The sequence below is a fragment of the Mus musculus genome, chromosome 6 (genome assembly GCF_000001635.26).
Source record: "Mus musculus strain C57BL/6J chromosome 6, GRCm38.p6 C57BL/6J".
NCBI lineage: Eukaryota > Metazoa > Chordata > Mammalia > Rodentia > Muridae > Mus > Mus musculus.
Genome location: NC_000072.6, coordinates 140,808,979 through 140,831,388, shown reverse-complemented (window position 1 = coordinate 140,831,388; position 22,410 = coordinate 140,808,979). Strand labels below are relative to the sequence as shown.

The following is a 22,410-nucleotide window of genomic DNA, read 5'->3' as shown; positions in this document are numbered from 1 at the left end:
TTTATTTTCTGCTTTCCATGTTCTTTTCTCTTAATTACTCCTTTCCTTCTTATACCTTTAAACACTTCTCTAGATTTCGTAGCTTCTGCCCCCGCTGACCTTACTGATGCTCCATGGCCCCTGTTGGACTTGGCTTTTCTTTCATTGCTGCACCTGGATCATTACTTCTTGCTGCTGTTAACATCTGTCTTCCTCTTTCTATACAGTACTAGTGACTGGGTGCAACATTTCAAGCCTATTGTTTAGAACATGTGCATCTGAATAAAACTCCCAACCCAGCTAAGGGTTGCTCTACATACAACCAATCCCAGCTCAAACATCACTAAATAAATAAATTCCAAGAGGAGTGATTAAAACTCTAAGCAACGACCAAGATGCAAGCAAGCATAGATAAGGGTATCCTAAAGATATGGTCCAAGACACCACTCTCTACTGCAACAGCAGAGAAACAAGATGACTATGGACCCCAACACTTTGAGGGGTGTTCACACAAGTTTGACAATAGCCTTTTAGACTGTACATGGTTAGCAAGAGTAGAGGAGTAGTCAGAGAGTGCATATCCCAGATGCCCCACTATCTATAAAACATCTACATAATCTGAAGGGTGCACTCCATCCTTGGGAAACTGGCAGGGAAGCAGAATCCTCAGGCTGTAACACAATAGACACTGGACCAACACACAACAATCACCGGTAAAGAAGTAACAGGGAAAGTATGGTACAAAATACAATGAGAAATACACTCAACACTTTGAAGAGATCAGGCATCCCAAGATACAGGCAATCACTGAGTGCTAAGAAAGAATCGGTTTTCTCCAGGTAGAAGTACCCTGATGGATTAATCAATGCCTCATGCTCATCCTGAAAATTATGTGTATGATCAACATTGTATGAACTCTGTAGGCTGTGTGTGTGTATGTGTGTGTGTGTGTGTGTGTGTGTGTGTGTGTGTGTGTAGGTAAAGGTACTTTCCAGAAGGTAACAGTGCCTCAGGACCCACATGGTAGAAAGAGAATTGACTCCTGCAAGTTGCTCCCTGGCCATATGTGTACCAAGAAACGCATGTGCATGCACATGCAAACACACAAATTAATTTTTAAAAAGAAATAGCTTACAATAATAACAATAGGCCAGCCATGGTGGCACAAATCTTTAATTCCAACAGGCAGATCTCTGTGGGTTCAAGGCCTTCCTGATCCACCAATCAAAGTCCATGACAGCTAGGGACAACATGGTGAAACTCCACCTCAGAACAACATTAAAATTAAATAAATAAAATAATGATGAGCATAAGTAACAAAGATTCTTCCATGCAGTCTGGGTACGTAAGTCACAGAACACTTCTCTCTTGAAATAATCATGAGTTACATACAACTTTTCCTGCTATCTACCAACTCTCAAGATCTATAGAGTGTTTTTAAATTATTGAAAACACATTCATAAAACATCATTTTGAACACTAAATATTCTCTCTGAACTATACTTACAACATACGCTTGTGGCTACTGCCTCAAGAAAGCCCAGAGAAGATTAGAAAGGTCGCAGGAACTTTCTAATGGAACAAAATCCATCTCAGCAAAAGACAGAAGGTTGTTCATAAAACACAAGCAGACAGGACTTGAAGGAGGCAAATTCATTTTGCCAAAATTTTCAAGAGCATATTTTAGTTTAATATAAAATAAAGGATATTTGATTTTTTTGATTTATTAGATTTATTAGGGACAAAGAGATGCCATCTACAGAGTTAATCATCTATTACAAAACATGGGTCAAGTCCTGGAGGAAGCACAGACTTCAGAGCCCGTGGGGCTGTGTAGGAGGTGGTAAAGACACTGCATGCCTCTGCATACGAGATTATGAGCAGAGTCAGAGCCATACATGGTCAGAAGGAACTCAGCACACCAATAATGTGCTCGGACGATCATGAACTCAGGGACAGATCTTAGACACAGGCAGGAGGCCACATTACTGAGCTGTCTCCCTTACTGTGATTTTTGGCTTCTGATCTTTTGTTTGCTCTACCATATGAATGCAAGATTCGGAAACTGTGTCTGAAGAGAAGGAATGATTGTTAGTATCCATCCCTGCTGATTTGGATGTGGAGGCTACTTCCGTGTGCGACAGAACCCAAACTGTACACTACACATGATAACTTATCACAAGATGCATTAAGATCTGGAAGCTGGGAACATAAGGAGGGGTGCCAGTGTCTCTGAGACTCCCACCTCACTGCTGCTAGATGTAGTCCTCTTGTTTGTATTCTGTCCAGCTGAGGGTGAAGACCAAAGAGTGACCACAGGAAGCCCCAGGCTAGGTCAGACTCCAAAATGGTGGGAAAATAATGCTAGCAGTTCAATAACCTGTAAAACTGGAAATATGTCTCACAAGCAAATTATAAAAGTGTGGAGAAAGTGAAGCACAGTTGGGAAAGAACAGGGAGGTCACATTTGAAAGATGGCGTCAACCCTGGCTTTCAAGGAGCCATAGCATAATGAATGGCAAAAATAAGTTACTTTTTTTTACTGTGAAAAGAAGTTCAATAGTAGCTCTTCAAATCTGCACCTGTTTTGAGGAGCCACCATTGGTCAAGATGCCTGGGCCACTTAAGTACCATTAGACAAGGGCCATCTCTTCAAGGGCTGTATCACGTCCACAGGGCTCTCCAGCCAGAACAAAACAATATGCAGAAAGTTCCGGTGCTCTAGCTGATGGCAGCTCTGCTTCTGAGCACTTGAAAACGTTCCAGATTTCCTTCATTTCCAGACCTACATGTTTTTAACATACAAAATCTTTAAGGAAGACAACACAAGAAGGAAATGTGAAGGATACACTTTCTATAGTATGTTAAAAATATGAATGATATTTCAAAAGGACGTAGCTATCCTAAATTTATGCTTTAGGAATATTTAGAAAGAGAAACTATTTCAAAATTCAGATTAGTGTGCTGTAAAAATATGCACATATATACACATATATGCACACATGTACTTACATACCAATATAGACATATGATGTATATATACATATACATACAAACACATGTGCACTGACATACACAGATGTACATGGACATATGCCCTCATTCACATGTATACATACATACATAGTCATTCACATGCATACATATATGCATACATACATATATGCATGCATACACATAGACACATATACATAAGCAATGTGGAGGGAGGGTCAATGTCTCACCACTCACATACACAAAATATGGAGCTAACAAGTTCTATAGCATTACAGGGATCAAAATCAATATGCAGTTGGGCATTGTGGGAAGGAAAGACAGGCAGATTTCTGTGAACTCAAGGCCAGACTGGTCTACATAGCAAGTTCTGGAACATCCAGGGCTACACAGAGAAACCCTGTCCTGAACAACAAAAACAAAAACAAATCAGCATGCAAAAATCAGTTCTTTCTACATCAGCTCTGAAAGTGTGGAAGTGAACTGGACCCCAGAGGCTCAGAGGAACTTGGACCCCAGCTGGTGGTGCTGACTGGGAAGTGAACCCTTTAGGAGGTGGAATCTTAAGTGGTGAGGGTGGCAGCAAGGGAGGCAATGTGAGGTTTTATAGCTGGACCCTGCTACTTCCTCTCCCTCTCTCCCTCTCCCTCTCCCTCTCCCTCTCCCTCTCTCTCTCCCCACTCTGAGTGATAGAAAACCTCACACACCTGCATCTGTATTTCCCAACATGATGGACTGTCACTCAGGAACTGGAGCTAGAAGAAACCCTTCCTCCCTGAGCTGCTTTTGTTGAGGTATTCTATCACAATAACATTAGGGAAAGAAAGAAAAAAACAAGCAAGCAAACAAACAAACAAAGAGGCAAAAGGATCCAAAAATGGAATTAAGAACACAAGCCACAGACAAATGAAAAAGGCTTAAAGCAAGTTCCAAACCTGGAGGTGGCAACTGCCACCTCTAAGCATGAGATTTTATACAAATCGACAAGCTCACTGTACCTTATCTACATATCTGTAAAAATGAATAAACCACCACCTGCATCATAGGACCATAATGAGAATAAGTCACGTATTGCCTGTCAATGGCTTAGTAGCGTCACATAACAAGCATTCACTCCCTGTGAGCCATCAAAGGGTTTTTAAAGATGTATTTATTTTTATTTTATGTGCATTGGTATTTTGCCTGCATTCATCCATGGAACAGGAGTCACAGACAGTTGTGAGCTGCCATGAGGGTGCTGGGAATTGGACCTGGGTCTTCTGGAAGAGAGATGGTCCCCAACCACTGAAAAAATTTTTCTTACTTCCCAACAACGGCTACTCTATCCATTCCTTCTCAGTATGATGAACCTATTCTGCAAGATTCTGAAGTATTTTAGTGAATGTTTAATGGGCAGTTTAATCATATATACATACACATGTATACAAGCATATCCTACCCTTACAAGACAGGCTTGTGTCTTTGTTAGGGTTTCCCATTGCTGTGAAGAGACACCATGACTACAACAACTCTTATAAAGGATAACATTTATTTGGGTCTGGCTTACAGTGTCAGCCATCATCATCATGGTGGGAAGCATGGCAGTATCCAGGCAGAGAAGGAGCTGAGAGTTCTACATCTTGATCTGAAGAAAGAAGCAGCAGACTGGGTGTGTCACACTGGGCATAGCTTGAGCTAGGAGACCATCAAGGCCACCCCCATAATGATACACTTCCTCCTACAAGGCCACACTTCCTAATAATGCCACTCTCCATGACCAAGCATTCAAACACATAAGTTTATGGGGGCCATTCCTATTCAAACCACCACAGCTTGCAAAAACTGTGTTATTTATAGAGCATTGTGAAGATAAAATATCATAAATTTGAAAGTAGACACCTAAGCCAACAGAACAGAAGAGAAGGTCTAAAAAGAACCCCAAGAAACATGACGGTATATATCAGTGAGTAAAATGTATGTCCCTAAATCTCATGGCACAGGGAGTCACTGGCTGGGAGAAGGGAAAATTTGATTCAAGGGTGTCTCAAAGTTCCTCAAACCACAGTTACCAGAAGCGAACATGGTTGAATTCCTCTACAGCTCTGGGCAGATGAATCCTTTCCATGAAGTTACCAAACTGCAAAAGCCATAAAGGGAAAGTTAACAAACTCTACCACATTTGAGAAGCCAAAACACAAGGAAAAATGAAAAGGCTAAGAAGTCACAGGCCTGATGCCTGACATCTATAAATAGCTCATAAATTCATAGTAAAAAAGCAATATCCTAAAGCTTGTTCAGAGGTCCATGATACAAACAAAGTTGAAAATTAAAGCCACACTGATACAAAGCGTGAAAGAGACAAGTCACCTGGCATTTAATCGTGGTCGACCACTGATGCTGAAGGAACAAAACATCTTCTCCTCTGCTGACCTGTGTATGTCATACCCATGCCAAGCCATTTATCACAGCTGACAAATTTCCAAATGTATTTCCTTTCTGGCAATCTCAGTCATATGACTTTATCATATAGATTAATACCCACATGGACCAAACTGTACAAGTAGGACACTTTCCCCTTTAGCACAGTCAGTAGCACAAAAAGGAGAATCAAGGCCAGTGTGTCCCTCTGATACATTGGCTTACCCCTTAGACAGTGATACAGGAAGACGTGACACACACCATTACAATTATGTAAATAAATAAAAATTAAGGAAGAAACAAACTCTGGACTAGGAATATGGCTCAATGATTAAAATATGGGTCTTGGGTCTTGTAATCATGAGGACCAGAGTTCAAATCCCTACCACCCACATAAATACAGAGGGGACCTGGCAATTCACCTATGATTCCAGGAAGATGGAAATAGGATCTTCAAGCTAGCCAGAGAGGAAGACTAGTCACACTGGGGTGCTCTGGGTTTGACTGAGAGGCTCTGATTCAATGAGTAAGGTGAAAGAGTGATTGGTATTAATTCCTGATATCAACCTTGGGCTTCTATATGCATGTAACACACACACATGCCTTTACACACACCAATAAGGCATACACATAAAAAAGAGAAAAAACTAAACTTTATAAAGAAGGAATGAAATGTGAATATATATACTCATCTTTGCTTGCATTTGAATATTTCAAGGATACATAAGAAACCAGTGAGAAGAGATAAAGCAGGTGTGGACTATGAACTGACTGATAACTGACTGATGGCAAGCCAGATGGGGACTCCCACGGGCATCGTATCCATATTGGAAGGGTTTTTTCAAGCATAAGAAAATATGACCTAACCAAAAAATGCTTAAGCTATGTTGATCCATTATACTGCATACTACCAACATATAAGCTTAACTTTTAACTTAAAATGTTAGAATCCTAAAGTGTCAATGAACAAATAAAGTCATGTTTGGTAGAGACACTGACGAAAGCAAATGGAGAACGGAGAACTGTGGGCATGACAGAGGAGCCTTCTGTACATGAATGAGCGAGGAGGCTGGTAGTTCTCATCTAGGCTACTGAGAATAATATTGAAGCAGACATGGTAGTGAAGATGATAAATGTAGTCATGGTAGTGAAGATACCTTCGCAGTGAACTGATTTCATTGTTTTCTTGTTGCTTGCTGGTTGATTAGCCATGTGTTTTTCTCTGTACCTCTGGAACTTAGCAGGATAGCCTCCAACTCTGATTCCCCAATGTGATTATAGGCACACTCTACTATGTCTGGCTTCTATTTTTAACTGGGGGTTGTGGAGGCACCTCCACACTGTTTCCAACTATGGATGAGCTCATTTACATTGCCATCAGTCATGTGTGAGGGTTCCATTTTCTCTTTGTCCTCATCAACACTTGTGATTGCTAGACTTTCTCATTCCAGTCATTCTTGCTAGAGTGAAATGACATTGGGTTGTGGTTTTGATTTTGATTTTCTTGACGTTTAGCAACGTTTATTACTCAACACTTGCATAGATTCTTCTTTGATATCTATCGATCCATTGTCTTCTTTCAATGAGGTTATTTGAGGTTCATTGCTATTGGTTTTGGGAGGTCCTAAGCAGACTCTGAGTAGTGACCCCTTGTGAGACGTTATTTTGTAAATATTTTTCCTTGTTTCCTTTGCTGTGCAAAAGATGTTTAGGTTGATATGATCTCGTTTGTCTGAAGGCTCCTCTCTCCTTCCAGTGTCCTGATGAGCTCCCTCAGTGTTCTGGTGTTCTCTTCTATAGTCTCATTGTATCCAGCTCCTGCAGTTAGATTTTAGCCATTTTGAGTTGATTCCTTATCTGGTGAGATATACTTGTCTAGTTTCACTCTTCTGTGTAGAGATCTCCAGTTTCCAGCACCATCAGCTGAAGAGAACGCCCTTTCTCCAGTACGTACCTTCAGCAATGAGCCACTTGGTGCAGAGTCACAGGTTCACTTCTAGATGCTCTTTCTGTCTCACTGGTCTACACGGTTGTCTTTATAATAAATCCAACCTAGTGCAGTGCTGTTAAGTCAGGTAACGCCCCTGTCTAATTTTGTTGTCAATTTCTTATTTGGTTGTTTGGTTGGGTCTTGTTTGGGGTTTATTTGTTTGACTGGATTTTTCTCAAGTCAAATTGCTTTGGCTACTTAGGATTTCTTTATATTTTAATATAGATTTTTAAATTGTTTTCTTTCTGTGAAAAATGACATTGATGCACTCACAGGGACTGCTTTGAATCTGTCTGCATATAGGGTTTTCCTTTTAAAAGGTGGACCTAACTATTTACATCTCATTATTTCTATAGTAGCAATATATCTTATTCAACTAAAATTTTTAAAAAAAGAAAAGGGATCAAAGGAAAGTGACTGAACCAAAAGCAGTCAGGGAAGTGGAGTGAATTGTGCCTGCTCTGAGACCTGGTGCTTACGATCAGCCTCAGCAACATCAGCACGTCAAAAAAAATGGTAAATGAAGCTGACCTGCTTTTGCCACAAAGTGGGAAGATGTGAATGCCTTGTCCTTTGGGGAAAGCCTTTCCCATGAAATCACCCCAAATGATGGCAAGAGAGCCACCAAATCTGCCAGCACTCAGAAACAAAACACAAATACTACAGACGCTCTAAAGCAGTCATGCATCTGGAAAAATAAGATGGAATGGGTGAGCTGGTTCTAACCAAAGTTAAAATGCTAAAGTAAACCAACTTGTGGATGAAATGATGGAGAAAAAAATATCATCTAACAGAAAGGTTACACCCAGGACACCTTAAAATACAGACTGTTTCCCAGAACTCTTCTCCACTTTACAAAGGAACAATGTCATGATTATTGAGTCAAGTGCAGTGACGTACACACGAGAGGCTGAAGGAGGATTGTCCAGAGTTCTAGGCCAGCTGGAACTACAAGGCAAAACTCTCAAAAGGGGGCGGGGAGGGGAAATAACTTACCTATCAGTCTCCTCCCACCTGTACAAAGCCACAACTCAAACTTGACATTGACCTTACGGCTATCATAGAGACTAAAAATCACAAAGGCTGAGGACTTAAGAATGTGCAGGTAAAATGTCTGAAAATGTATCCCCACACTTCTACCCTGGGCTGAACCACCTAGAACAACTGCTAAGCCATTCTGACCTGATGTTTCCAGCATACATTTGAACTATGATAACGAAACCTTGATTTACTCTGCAGTGTTTCCAAACAAGTTAAATGAACAGTCCTTGTCCTTGACAGTGTTCACACACGATATGACATAGACTCATAATATGAATATCACAACATCATCAGAACATTGATGATGATGATGTCGATGGTGATGATGATGATGGTGGTGGAGGTGATGATGGCTATTGCTAACATTCATGCTGAAGGCTATCTTCTAGCAACATTAAATAATTAAACACTCCTAAGATTCCCCTGAACCAATAGGAGAGGTTTATCTCTAATAAGCTTAAATAGAAAGGAAAGTATGCTGTAGAACTTTTCCTACTAAAATCATTTTCATGCAGAATAGAGGAATGGAGTCTGCCAATCGAGGCAAAAGTCATTATGAGGAACAATGAAGTTAGATAAATAAAAAGCTCCTATTGTCGAGGAGAGAACATTATTTGACTCAGCCTGTTAAGAGCAATGTACTAACATTTGATTACACTTTTCTTTGTATTTTTTTTACTGGCCCCCAAACTTGTATTTAATGTTCCTTCTTAAAATATGCAGGCAATAGCAACCCAATCATGTGGAACATGAGATTCTTTCAAAGCTTATATTTTGCTATTTAAAAAAAATCTTTCCACGTTAATCTGAAAAGTTAAGTACCATAGTAACAAGATTTCGTCCATGCTAAATTTAGACGTGAAAAAAGAAAGGACTGTTGTCCCAATCCAGATGTTGTCCCAATATTTCCAAGGCACAATGCAAGGCACTGCCTTGAGATCACTCAAAACAAAACAATGAACACTTACATTGAGGCTGGCAATATTTTTTTAATTTATTTATTCATTTTCCATCCCAATATCAGCTCCCTCTCTCCTCCCAGTACCTCCTCTCAGAGATCTTCTCCCCCTTGCCCTCCTCCCCTTCTCCTCTGAGAAAGGGGAGCCTCCCTGGGTATCCACACATACACATCACTGCCAGACTAGGTACAGAGGATGACATTATTTTTAAACAAATAGCCTATCATTCTTTTACATAATGATTCAGCCTACAAATATTGTCTGAAGCTAGTACATTGGAAATACAATGTCTCTGAGCTCCAGACTGGCCCAGTGGCCAGCACAGCCCTTCTTTGATGTTTACACAGATTGATGCTTTGACTACAGTGCCACTTAAATATGTCCCCACATTAAAATATTTTCTTATTTCTTGTTCACTGTGTGCCAGAGGGTCATATTTTCTTACACCCTGAAAAATCATATAGCCTACTTTTGAAACACTTCATTGTACAGGTGGTCAGGTACTGTCCAGCCCTTCCTGCCAATGCCGTCTGCAGGCACTGGAGATTCCTGTGTATCTCATCAATATATGGAGCACACATCTCAGCCAGAATCATTTCACCGGCACTCAGACACTGTAGTGTAAATCAGAGTGGCTGCCTGCCAATCACCAACAGTGAGTATAAATGTCCCTTCATTCATTGCTTTGTTTGTTTGTTTGTTTGTTTGTTTGTTTGTTTGTTTGTTTTACACAAGTTTGGCTTTAGGGAGTACCCAGGAGTTTCATCTCAATTCTCTTACTGGTGATTACTGGTTGTAAACAGTTCATTTATTGTCACAGGTCACAATCAGATGGCCAAATGTTCACCCACTGTGGTGGTTTGAATATGCTTGAACCATGGAAAGTGGCATTAAGAGGTGTGGCCTTGTTGGAATAGGTGTGTCTTTGTAGGAGGATGTGTGTCACTGTGTAAGCAGGCTTTGAGGGCCCTTGGTGCTCATGCTCTGCCCACTGCCTTTCGATCAGTAGAACTCTCAGCTCCTTCTCCAGCACTATGTCTGCCTGGATGCTGCCATGCTTCCCACCATGATGATAATAGACTGAAACTCTGAAACTGTAAGACAGACCTAATTAAATGTTGTATCCAATTAAAAGTTACCTTGGTCATGGTTGTCTCCTCACAGCAATGAAAACCTAAACTAAGATATCCATTATGGAATTTTTACATCTTCCCAGTTTTCTTTGAACACTGAACGGCCATTGCTGAATTCTTTAGACATTTTCATGAAGCTATTAAAAAAAAAAAAAAAAAAACAAGTTTAGATGATTACAATCAACTGGCCGTTGTCAACTTCTGGTGGCAGGTGGCTGTCCTCCACATCTTTCATTTCCTTTACAAAACTCCTTGACCCTCCACCACACTGCACATTTGTGAGCAGTTCCTGAGGCCAGGGTTTTATTGATGTTGAAAGTCTTCCCTGTTGTCTTATGACACATTTTGAACTCCCATAAGAAAAGGAAATTGGCCCCCAACTCCAGTCGAAACTCCCTGCTCAACCACAGGCCAGAATGGCCACCAAAACTCCAGGTGGATCACTGTCTGAGGATGGCCCCCACTCTCTGAACTGTGGTCAGGATGTAATGAATGAGAGAAGAATGAATAAACGTGTGTGTGTGTGTGTGTGTGTGTGTGTGTATACATATACATGTGTGTGTATGTATATATGTGTATATACATATGGAAATTGCTCAAACTTCCTTTTGCTCTAATATTACTTCCATAGTATAAGATAAATATAAAATAAAGAGCAAGTAATAAATCACCAGCCAAGAGAGCATAAGATGTGAATTCAAGCGAGGTATAACTTAATATCGAAGAATGTGTTCCAGTATCAAATAGCAGACTTCAACAATGCAAAACCTGCAGTTGATTTTTGCACCAATGTGACAGATCCATACACTCACAGAAAGAGTTCCACCACAGTTTGCTAACAGCAAAAGTACACTGTGGAAAGTTGACGTGCTGCAGAAAAGCACCCCAATGCTTTAGGCCGAGAGCTAAAGGTGGGTCTTTTGCATTTCTCATTTGCAAGTGGCCTTGGACCTGACATTTAACCTTGTTTGCCTCACACCCCTCGTCCCTAGAACGATGTCTCTGCAGTGATCTGAGCTGAGGCACACAGCACCGTGCCACAGTTTGACCCAGCAGCAGCTGGTCTCAAGCACCTTAGCATGTAGCCATGCTCTCTACAGGCAAAGTCCTGGAAGTGTCTGTGGCGGTTGGCCCGAGACCCGTCCCCGGAGGCTTGTGTATTAAGCACTTGGCTCCCAGTTGACAGTGCTGCTTAAGGAAGTTTCTGGACCCTTCCAGGCATGGAGCCTTACTAGAGGAAATACGTCACTGAGAACAGGTTCTGAGGACACACCACTTCCACTTTGTTTCTTGTTGTCAGTTGAGAATGTGGTTTTTTGGCTTTCTGCCCAAGCCACATGACGCTGTGCCTCTCCCACCGCTATGGTCTCTAACTCTGGAACCTGAAGCCAAAACTCCTCCTTCTGTAACTTACACAGACTGTGAAAGTATGTTGACTTTGTGAAGTAAGGTTAAAAAACAGCACAGAGGATAGGGTTAAAAGGACCCACCAGACTATAGGGTTTGATGTTTTTATGTCTCTGTCTCTCTCTGTCTCTGTATCTCTGTCTGTGTCTCTCTGTGTCTCTGTCTCTGTCTGTCTCTGTATCTCTGTCTGTGTCTCTCTGTGTCTCTGTATCTGTCTCTGTCTCTGTCTCTCTCTCGTGTGTGTGTGTGTGTGTGTGTGTGTGTGTGTGTGTGTGTGTGCGCGTGCATGTAAAAGGATAAACACACACAAGTGTGTGAAAGGCTACACAATGGCTTCATGCTCAGGCATCGCCTACAGGACAAGGTCTCTCTCACTGTGTGTCTGTGTCTGTCATCTGTGTAAGTGTGTGTGTGTGTGTGTGTGTGTGTGTGTGTGTCATTGTCAATCTTGCTCTATGGTCAGTAAAACATCCTATTTCAAAAACAGGACACCTGACTTCCTCTAGCCTCTGTGAGCCTGCACACAGACACAAGCATACATTCATAACACACACACACATACACACGCATACATACACACACATACGCACCTAAAAGCTATATAGATCTCATGTTTCTTCCACAGTTATGAATAGCCAACAGTTAACTATATCTGAATGCTAGCTAAATCCACACTGGACTGAGTAAGCCCAGAAGCCCACCTATGGCCAAGATTGTTAGTCCCCAGGGCCCTGACCAGTGCTCCTAATTGCCAGCAATCCCAGTGTGTGCTCTCAGGCTCGAGGTGTGCTGAAGGGCATGATGTAAGAGCACACACTCCCGCCTCCCCTCTCTAAGTTCTATCGACTAGGGACTCTATTAAACTGGGCCTTACACTGTGGAGAAGTAGTCCCAGCTCAGAATTCTGCTGAGGAGTCTGGCCACTCGCTACTTCAACTAGCTAGACAAGGCATCAATTGTCTCGTTTTTTATTTGTTTGCTTGCTTGTTTGTTTGTTTGTTTGTTTGTTTGTTTGTTTGTTTTTCGGGTTCTATTCCTCTTTGGGGAAACCTCTCTAGTGTGTATCTCAGCTTTGCCTTAGTTTGCTGAGTTATAGATGGATGTGAAAGTTTTACATCTTTCACATCCATCTCAATGTTATGTTTCTTGCTTTTACTTTAGATATTTTATGTTTAATAATTTCTATCCCCCCCTCCACACCTTCTCTCTCTCATGTCATGATCTACTGAGGCTCTTTAACTTTGTAATCTTAGATTTAAATTTTTATCCATTTTTATTCTTAAACACTATAAAATTGTATTATTCTGCTAGAGTTCTCCTTTGGGTTATTCAAATCTCCTTAACTTGCATGTGCTTCTTGATTACTGTGCATTTTAGTTTTTCCTCATCCTCTCAAAAGCTCTCACTAGTCTTTACATCATGTTTTGCATTCACACCACCAGAGAAGGGTGGGCAAAATGGTGGTCAGGGTAGACATGTCACTGGGACAGTCTAGACAACAAACTCCCAGCAATGTCCAAAAGCCCTCCAGTTCTACCAACTGCTCCCACTTATTTACCAAAAGACCTCCTGTCAAAATGTGGCTTGTTCTACAAATATCCTACTCTGCAGCGGCCGTGGCAGTTTATACGCTAACCTCTCTCCTAGTGAACACATCACTATACTAATGTATAGTATATATGTGTATTATGGATGCATGTGGGAGGTGGGGGGACATTGTGCATGTGAGTATGGAAGAGGAAGTCAGCGGACTCTATCATTCTCTGCCTTGTTCCTTTAAGAAAGGAGGTGGGGGGGGGTCTTTACTACACCACCAGGAACTCAGCAGGCCAGTGAGCTCCTGGCATCTGCCTGATTCCTCCTCCCAGAGCTAGGATTACACGATGGCTTTCTACACAGGTGCTGGAGATTTGAACTCAGGCCCTCTTGTTTTCAAAGCAACCACTTAGCCCTGAGCCATCTCCATTCCCCCTGAGAGCCTTACTCTAAGATTTAGTCTTCAGTCTGTTTTAAGGAGGTTGAGCAAGTTGAGAAAGAGAGGGTTGTTCTGTCAGCATGTCTAGTCTGACACTGTCTAAGCCACCCATCTATCCTGACCATGGGCAGGCATTTCACCCTTCATCATTCCCTAGACAATTGTTGACATAGCATTTGTGTTGTCTTGAAGTAATGTGGCAGACGTCTACAAAGACCATCCAGTGTGCTGCTTTCTTCACTGGGAGGTGAGAAAACACTTGAAAGAACTCAGCTAACCCTCCATGGAGAGGGCCATCCTGCTTCATTCATCTTGAGTGAGGCTTGCTTTAACCGGATGACACAGTAAATAGATAGCAAAGTCGTACGCCATGTGGTTTATCTAATCTATCCAAACCAATGAAAAGATAATGGTCTCTCAACTCAGCAGATTTATTGTTTCCCTTCAAAGCTCTCAAGGTACAAGAACACAGCTGAGTTTGGGTTTTCCCCTCTTTATTTCACTTCCTCAAAGAGAAACACTAAGATGTTGGGGGATGGGTGGAACGTAGCTAGCTCACTCGACTTGAGTCAACTGTTCATTATCCTAATTTCCTGCAGGTTTTCTTTCCCGTTCTGTTTTCTTCTTTTTGGGTCATCTCCTCCCTGAAGCCCCAGATTACTGTTACACAATGCCTAATATTTTATTCCCTCATCCAACCTAAATATCCTGAGCAAAGGCGAAATCATCAGCCGGTCCCTAGTCACTTGTCTGTGGCCACCACATCACTCAGCCCTCAGGCCAGGCATCTTCGAAGCACTGCCCAGCTATGCTACCCCCTGCCTCAGTTGACTTTATTCTGCCCAAGCTACAGCTAGAATCCCAGGCTGTGTGATGCTCATCAGGAGCCTGTGCCTTTGCTTCACTGCTGTCAGGAATGCACCATGCTGTGCTGCATATCTGAATCCCCAGGAAGTGATCACAAAGGCATTGATTAGGAAAGCCCCAGGGTTAGTTTTCTAATCACTTTCAATAACAATAACCTACTCCAAAAGGCCTGTATTTTTAAAGTCCATTAGTGCATGTGCAGTGGTTAGGGCCCTTTATCTTCTACAGTCTATTCACAGTCAATAAACACTCAGAGCTGTGGCTGAAGCTCTCTCTTGCAACTACACCCTGAGAACTGAAAACCTACATTCCTAGTTTCCAGCATCTTCCATAATGGAAGACATCAACTGACCAGAGAGATAAGACCAAGAACAAAGGAGAACATGGCTGGCATCTCCCATGGAGACTTTTAAGTTGAAATCCTATCTTATTTATTTTAAAAATGGGAGATCTGAATGAAAGCAAACGTCCTGCTTCCTCTCACCTGCCTTTCTCTCTACCAGGTTCACATTTTCTCTTTAGAGATTTGTTCCCACCACAGCCAGGCCTGTGTCCATCAAGTCTGCACTGAAGTTGCTCTTATTTTGTTAAATCCCAAATATTTCCTACTTGTAGAATACTGTGGACTCTTCCATGGTGTAGTTTTGCCCACTCAGACCTCTCTGTCTTAAAATATTTCCTCTTTCTTAGAACTGTTCCTTGTGGCTTATATGACATCACACATGGTTCTTTCTGGTGCCAACCATTTTGTGTGTGTCTGTCTGTGTGTGTCTCTGTGTGTGTCTGTGTGTGTGTCTGTCTGTATCTCTGTCTATATTTGTGTGTGTGTGAGTGTGTGTCTGTGTGTCAGTGTCTGTATCTGTGTTTGTGTGTCTGTGTGGGTATGTCTGTATATGTGTGAGTGTATGTGTATGTGTGTCTGTGTGTCTGTGTGTCTGTCTGTGTCCATTTGTCTGTATCTCTATCTGTGTATGTGTCTATGTGTCCATGTATCTGTGTGTGTCTGTGTCTGTATATCTGTCTGTGTGTGTCTGTATATGTGTCTATGTATGTCTATATGTCTGTCTCTGTATATGTGTCTGTGCAGATGTATCTTTGTGTATGTTTGTGTCTGTATGTCTGTGTGTCTGTGTCTGTATATGTGTGTGAGTGTATGTGTCTGTTGTCTATCTGTATGTGTATCTATGTATCTGTGTGTTTGTGTGTATCTGTGTCTGTGTGTCTGTGTGTGTCTCTGTGTGTGTATCTGTGTCTGTTATCTGTGTGTTTGTGTGTATCTGTGTCTGTGTGTCTGTGTGTGTCTCTATCTATGTGTGTATCTGTGTCTGTGTGTATGTGTATCTGTGTCTGTATGTATGTATCTGTGTGTGAGTGTGATGTGTGTGTGCCTATGTTGCACTGCATACTTCCATGTATGCACTGCACAGACCTGAGGAAGTTATCGGGTGCCCTCCTCTATTGCTCTCCTCCTTGTTCCCTTGAGTCAGGGTTTTTCACCAAATATCAAGCTAAGTTGGCCCAGCAAGGCCCAGCAGCACCCATCTCCATGCCCCACAGGCACAGATGGTCAGATCCAGCTTTTGATATGGGTGCTAGGTCCATTATCAAGTCTTCATGTTTGCCAGCAACTGTTCTCATCTACTTATCCATCTTTCCAGCCCCTGCATTGTCAAATCCCTACCTTCTACCCAATTTAACTTTTTAACATCTAAGGCATATCACTATTGATTCCTTCTCTTGCTTTGACTTTTATTCTAAAGAAAAGTCCCCTCTCTGTATCCTTCAGCTCTGCCCACAATACAATTCCAGAGACCCCAAAGATTTACCGGTAGGAAATTATATTCAATACTTTTTCTCACTCTTTACTTGCTGTGCCCAAATCCCTGACAAAACAACTTAAGAAAAGAACCTTCTCTTTGGACTTGCAGCTTGAAGGGATGTGCTCCATCAAGGTGGGAAAGTTGAGGCTGAGACCAGAGTCAGGACAGGGAGTAATGATGGCTGCTGGCCCTCCACATGCAGGACCCTCACCTGTGGAATGAAGCAGCCCACGCCCAAGGGTCTGCTGATCCTAAGTCATGTCAAGGTGACAATCAAGTCAAGTCCAAGACTCTTCAGAACACAGCTTTAGACAATAACAATGGAAATCTGAAAAATCTATATCAAGCAGATTCCATATAAACCTGGAACTCACTGAATTCACCCAAGGACCTTCCTGAGTAGATGTATGGTAAGAATCCAAGGCGTTATTTCTGGCTGATACATTCCTACCATCCCTCCGTCTGGCTCTCATGGTTGTTCAGTATCCAGTGTTTGTGCTTAGCCAACCCCATATCAGATCTGCCCTCTGCCCCTCAGGAATAGCCAGTGGAAAACTTTGCTCTAATGAAGTCAGTGGAAAGTTCACGGGCTTATCCAAATCTTATCCACACTATTTATAGTCCAAGAAACAGGAATATAGCACTTAAGAGTCGTGTGAGCTTCTCTGAATAAAATCCACCTTTTGTCGTCATTAAAAAAAAAATACATAAGATTTCAGGATAGTCAGGGCTTCAGACACCTCTAGAACAACACATCACCACAAAGACTATTGCCACCATATTACCTCTGCATACTATAAACACAATGTATTCAGTAAGAGGCCTAAATGAATACACATCACCTCTATCCCTGAAATCTGTTTGAAAGAATAGGAAAAGAGCTCTGTTTTGAATAAGATACAATTTCCTAAACACATGAAACTCAAGAAAAATGAAGACTGAAGTGTGGACACTATGCCCCTCCTTAGAAGTGGGAACAAAACACCCTTGGAAGGAGTTACAGAGACAAAGTTTGGAGCTGAGATTAAAGGGTGGACCATGTAGAGACTGCCTTATCCAGGGATCCACCCCATAATCAGCATCCAAACGCTGACACCATTGCATACACTAGCAAGATTTTATCGAAAGGACCCAGATGTAGCTGTCTCTTGTGAGACTATGCCGGGGCCTAGCAAACACAGAAGTGGATGCCCACAGTCAGCTAATGGATGGATCACAGGGCTCCCAATGGAGGAGCTAGAGAAAGTACCCAAGGAGCTAAAGGGATCTGCAACCCTATAGGTGGATCAACATTATGAACTAACCAGTACCCCGGAGCTCTTGACTCTAGCTGCATATGTATCAAAAGATGGCCTAGTCGGCCATCACTGGAAAGAGAGGCCCATTGGACACACAAACTTTATATGCCCCAGAACAGGGGAACGCCAGGGCCAAAAAGGGGGAGTGGGCGGGTAGGGGAGTGGGGGTGGGTGGGTATGGGGGACTTTTGGTATAGCATTGGAAATGTAAATGAGCTAAATACCTAATAAAAAATGGAAAGAAAAAAAAAAAAAAAAAAAAAAGAAAAAGAGAAAGCACCAAAGTGCCCCAGCACAGAGGCTGCTCTCCATCTCTATGTGCACAAAATGAAGTTCCAACGGTGTTCTGCCATGAGCCAAGGCATGCTAGGAACCACATTTCAACTGCAGAGTCATCCACTCATCGCTGGAGTTTACCGGAGAAGCTTACGGAAGCTCCCTCGGAAGGTTTTAAGAATCAGTGAGACAGGCATTTATTTGCAGGAATTACCTGATGATGACTTGAACGTATTTTTTCAGCAGCGAGACTTGAGACAACTCAAGGTTTGTTTGTTTTTTTCCACGACACTATTTCCTGCCTGGAAATTGAAGGTGGGAAAAGAAAATTAGAATGAGCTTGAAGCTTGTGGTTTTATTATTAAAATCATTTCCTCATGTTAAATGAACTACTACCTTCACCATTTATGGCATTTAAATATTCTCAGGACTCTGGGATATTTGTCATGTCCTTGCCAACTGGGATTTGCTTGACTTCTGACTAATTTCTGCTTAGTGTTGCTCTGAATTAGGCAGATGGTCCTGGGCTCTGGCTCCAGCTTTATTACTTCCAGTCAACTCAGAGAACCACAAGACTAAGCTACCACAGTAGACTGACGTCTATTGTTCAAGGACATTGTGGCTAGCCCAGACACTCTTTGATTCTTGAAAGCAAAATTCAGAGTCACACAGAGATGGCGCCTCAATGGCTTGGAAGTGGTTACCTTGTCTAATGAAAATATCTATGCGAGCCAAATGTGGTAGTACAAGCCTTTGATCCCAACACTCAGAAGGCAAAGGTAGGCAGATCTCTGTGAGTTTAAGGCCAGTCTCGTCTGTGTAGTGAATTCCAGCTCAGCTGAGACTATAAAGAGAGACTTTGTCTCAAAGACAAAAGCAAAAACAACAATAACAAAAATGTACACAGGCAACTCTAAGACCAAAGGATTAGTAAAGTCCAGAAAAGTCATGGCTGAATTCCAAATCCCAGGGAAAACAAAACTATACGTAAGCGTGGTTTGTCCATTCCCAGGACACCTATTAAACCTTCTAAGCTAATATAGGAACTCCACAGGGAAACCAACAGAGTCAACTAACCTGGACTCTCAGAGACTGAACCACCAACCAAAGAACATACAGGAGCTAGACCAAGACCCCACCCCACCCCAGCACATATGTTGCATATGTGCAGCTCGGTCTAGATGTGGGTCCCCCAGTAACTGGAGCAAGGGCTGTCCCTAAAGCTGTAGCCTTGTCTGGCCTCAGTGGGAGAGGATGAGAGGATGCACCTAATCCTGCAGAGACTTGATGCACGGGAGCGGGGGGGTGAGACTCTGGGAGGGAGGAACCAGGAAGGGATAGCACTGGGATGTAAATAAATAAATAAATGCTTAAAAATTAATTAAAATACATATATATATGTATGCACATAAATATCAGTAAGGGGAAACTGAGTCAAGCATTATACAGAATTCAGTCTTTGAGGGGACCATCAGGTTCAAATCTTGCAGAAATATAGAGGGCTAGGCTCCACAAACAACTTTCTTATTTAAGAAGACTCTAGAGGGGCTGGCAAGATGGATCCGTCAATAAGGCATTTGCTTTGCAAGCCTGAGGACTTGGGTTCAATCTCAGTATTTAAAAAGCCAGGCACAGTGAGCATATAATCCCAGAGACCGGTGAGTGGGTTCCTAGAGAGCTCTTAACAGCCAGCCTAACCTAACCATTGAGCTCCAAGCCAAATAACATCTGAGTTTGACTTCCGGCCTCCATACCTAAACTCTTACACATGCACATCTGAGCACACATATCAGAAGGGAGAGGAGGAAGAAGAGGAGGAGGAAAGGAAGGAAAGAGGGAAGGCAGAAATAAGGGAGGGACACAGGAGAGGAGAGCTGGAGGGAAAAGGAAAACCGATCGGGACATAGAATTTCCTCCTAAAAGGTTCACACCAATGAGTTAACATTAAATCTCCAGCATCCCCGAAGCCCTGCAGTCACGCAATAAAGTATTTCTTGGGCAAGTTATTAAATAGCCAGGCCAGAGCACAGCTTCCTGAAAACCACTACAAATAACAGCATTTTCAGATCCACCAGATGCCTGACCTGTGATGACTGTATCTCCGAGTTCCTCCTCTAGAGACGGAGAACTCCTCTGAGGCTCCTCTGGCCCGAGACACTTAGAGCTGTCAGGAAGACTGTCTCTGTGACAAACGATGACAAATCTACCACATTCCCAGCCCACTGACTAAAGAGTCATCTTGGCCAAACGGTGCTTTCATTGTGCAAAACATTCTAGAAGCAAGCAAAAGTAATTCTGATAGGTGGGAAGAGAAGTTGACAAGTCTTTCATGAATGTGACCTCAAGCTGGCTTCCCTTGGACACAGCAAGCAATGGGTGAGCTACCCTTGGCATCTGAAGGTGTGGGATTAAGCCTGTAGGTGTTCTCTATCCCTTGTCTGTGTGCCCCTGGGTAAGTCCTTATTTCCTCTAAGACTCAGACTTTCCATTTAAAAAGAGAGGTGGTTTAGCAATCATTGATGTATAAGAGGACTAGAATTTGGATCTCAGCACCTACATCAGGCAGCTCACAAACATCTATGATTCCAGCTCCAAGGGATCCTATGCACTCTTCTAGAGTGGCACTGGCATGTATACATTTGTACTATCATGACACACAGCTGGGCTGGTTTCACATGTGTACACATGTATGCACACAGATGCATATACACTTTTGTTTACAGTTTACAGGAGGAAGAATAGGACAGTGGAAGGAGAGACAGCTGCAGGGCACTTGTGTGACAGGATTGCTGTGACAATAAAAACTGTGTCAAAGGGAAAGAGAGGCCCATTGGACTTGCAAACTTTATATGCCTCAGTACAGGGGAACACCAGGGCCAAAAAGTGGGAGTGGGTGGGTAGGGGAGTGGGTGGGAGAGTATGGGGGACTTTTGAGATAGCATTGGAAATGTAAATGAGGAAAATACTTAATAAAAAGTATTAAAAAAATAAAGTATGGAATTTTAATAATGGACGAACTTCCGTTCATATGACTTAATACCCTTAACTTTAGTAATTGTCAATTCAATAACTTTTAAATGTCACTCAAGCCTGCACCAAAATTCACCCAGAAGTTAGGAGTAGCTTTCTGAAGCACAATAAATGCAAAACACCCAAGACAAAGAAAACCATATACCCATATGCCCAACAGTACAGAGGAGGCCACACCCGCACTGTGTGTACTAGGCACCTGCCTCACTCACGACAGCCTATCCATTACATACATTATCGGTTAGTCTATGGTTTATCCAACAGCTTCTAAGAAAAAGTGAAAACTTTCATAAAGACCAGGTATCTGTGCGTTATGTAAACAACTTATGTCCCTTTAGCTTTAAAATGTCTTCTCTTGGGATGGGAGTTGATTTCTTCCTGTCCTACACTAAAATAATTTCCTCTGAAATTATGGGGGGGGGAGTCTTATCTAACAACTGTTCTACATTAACAATATGTAGAAACAAATTATGGTTTATTGTGAGCCTGCCATGGGATAGGCTTTATAGCCCAGCCTTTTGTGGCATCCGAAGATGATTGCTCACTGGGGAACTAACCCTGCTTCCAGCTCTGCAGTGGACAATTTTCAGAGTTTATACCTCAACCGATTCTGACAGCAGTCATGAACAATGCCTGTTGTCCCTGTGACAGATAGTTCTAATGGTCAACTCCAGCAGTCGAGAATTGCCTAGGAAGAGAGTCTCAGTGAGGGATGGCTGAGAATAGCCTGGCCTGTGGCATGTGAGTGAGGGTCTGCCTTAATTATATTAATTGATGTTAAAGACTCAAAAAGAAAGTGGACAGCTTTGCTCCCTTAGCCTGGGTCCTGAGTGATATAAGAGAAAGAAAGAAAGCAGAGAGGTGAAGATGTGAAAGCTGGCTTTGGTTCCTACATTTCCGTGCCGTGGTGGAGTCTAACCTGGAATTGCAAGCTAGCACCCTTTGCTGCCTTTTGCTAGGGTTTTGATCACAACAGAAATAAATGGAGAACAGGGACAGATTAAAACTTCCTGGAATTCTCAGAGTGGGGCTGAGATTTGGCATGCCAACAAACTTCTCGTTCCATATATTTCTAAATATTACATGAACCTGTAAGGAAGCAGGGTCATGAAATTATCCCCAGAACATACAACTGTCCATACCACAACCATATCAATAGGTCTCTTTTGCATCTTTCTCAAGTCTTGGATAATGATGAGAAAAATACAAATCTGGGCACAACTCTAAAAACGTTATCACACTTG

The 22,410-nt window shown here is 42.2% G+C and overlaps 1 long non-coding RNA gene across 5 annotated transcripts in view; it reads right to left on the bottom strand.

Moving 5' to 3' along the window:
* Positions 1-4,591: 4,591 nt before the first annotated feature.
* Gm30215 overlaps positions 4,592-22,410 on the bottom strand; it is a 146,613-nt gene continuing 128,794 nt past the window's right edge. For all 5 annotated transcript variants that reach the window (XR_003956541.1, XR_378110.3, XR_378112.3 and 2 more), the window contains 3 exons: positions 18,351-18,438; positions 10,500-10,630; positions 4,592-5,089 (listed from right to left, as the gene is read on the bottom strand). This is a non-coding gene — a long non-coding RNA (predicted gene, 30215). The remainder of the gene's footprint in view (positions 5,090-10,499; positions 10,631-18,350; positions 18,439-22,410) is intronic.